A 1,504-nucleotide genomic window follows, 5' to 3' on the forward strand; every position below is an offset into this window, starting at 1 on the left:
TTTATTGCTCGTTTAGTCCCACACCAGGTCCTTCACAGATGTGTAGTAATAGCTTGTGCACATGTTGCCATAACTGGACCCCAAATTACACACACACACACACACACACACACACACACACACACACACACACACACACACATCCCTATACATTACAGTCTTTCTCACTCAGTTCTCACTTTTACTCCTTCGTCAGCAGAAAGGCTACAAAGGAATTTCCTGTTGAAGCCCACCACCCACCCAAGCTTGTCTTTCTGTGTCTGTGTGTGTTTACACGGGCCACTAGCAATTGCCAATATCATGCATGGATCATTTGGGCAAACAAAGACGGAGGGAAGAGATATACATCCCTCTGGAGGAGCATTCCTCATAATCCATTGTTGACAGACCACTTCCTGTATCCCGTTCTCACCTACCATGCCGTCCCACAACCATAATGTCCCAAACTACATCTCTCACACACAAAAGACACAGACAAACCACAAAGTGTCAGGATGAGATCATTGTCTTGGGAGCGTGTATTATTCTCGATACCCTAAAGGGAGAAACCCTGTAACCCCCCCTGCCTTTCAATAAGCACAAAAGACTCGCTCTGAGGAAAGAGGCAGACACCATTGGAATGTGTTGCCAGGGTTTCTATAACTACTGGCCTCTGAATTCACTCATTTCATCAGCGCACTTGTCTCTGTTATGACCCCGCACCTTTTTCATCCATTCAAAATACGCTCCATATATTCGGTTCCTCCATCCTATCAAATACAATTACACTTTTCGCCGAGCAGGAAGTTAAAACAAACATATTTGTGTTTAATGCATGCGCAAAGTGCTGATCTACCACTGACAAAATAAAATGTTTCAAGGACACTTAAGACGTCACTTTTTTCCATGACAAAGATTTGTCTTTTCCCAATGTCTTGTGGTGGGAACTTGCCACTTTGTTTGGATGAAGCAGTGTCTGGGAGGAATGCGGGGCTTGGATGAGGAGGGGGATGCATTGGGGGAAGTATGATAACGCCCACCCCATTCAGATTTATGTTCAAAATGAGGGGCTCCTCTGGGTGCACGTAAGGGGACGAACAGACTACTCCGCGCAAGCCAAAGCAAATGTTTAGTCACTCAACCTTTCCCCATTCTTTACTTCTGCTTTTCTCCTCTGCGCCATCTTCTGGGAAAGTGATCTGGAGTTCCCTCGTGGCTGTCTTTACACAGCTCAACATGTTTTCACGTTTCATTCTTCAACTGGTGTGCGAAGAGCAGCTGCACAATGGAGGTTTCGTCTTCTAGCCATATACTGCGCTTTCAACTCGATGAAGCTACTTTTCACAAAGACCAGTTGGTAAAACATGGAAATGTCTGATGTGTTTTACCCTTTGTTCCTATTTTACTCCCATTGATTTATAATATCTTTTCAAAGTGGCCGGTCTGCTGCGCTTTTAACTAGCTATATTTTACACTTAAATTACATGTTATCTATTTGATTGATTTGACCTTGCTCATTTAAATC

Source organism: Hippocampus comes, unplaced genomic scaffold, assembly GCF_001891065.2.
Source record: "Hippocampus comes isolate QL1 unplaced genomic scaffold, H_comes_QL1_v1.1 scaffold107, whole genome shotgun sequence".
Lineage (NCBI taxonomy): Eukaryota > Metazoa > Chordata > Actinopteri > Syngnathiformes > Syngnathidae > Hippocampus > Hippocampus comes.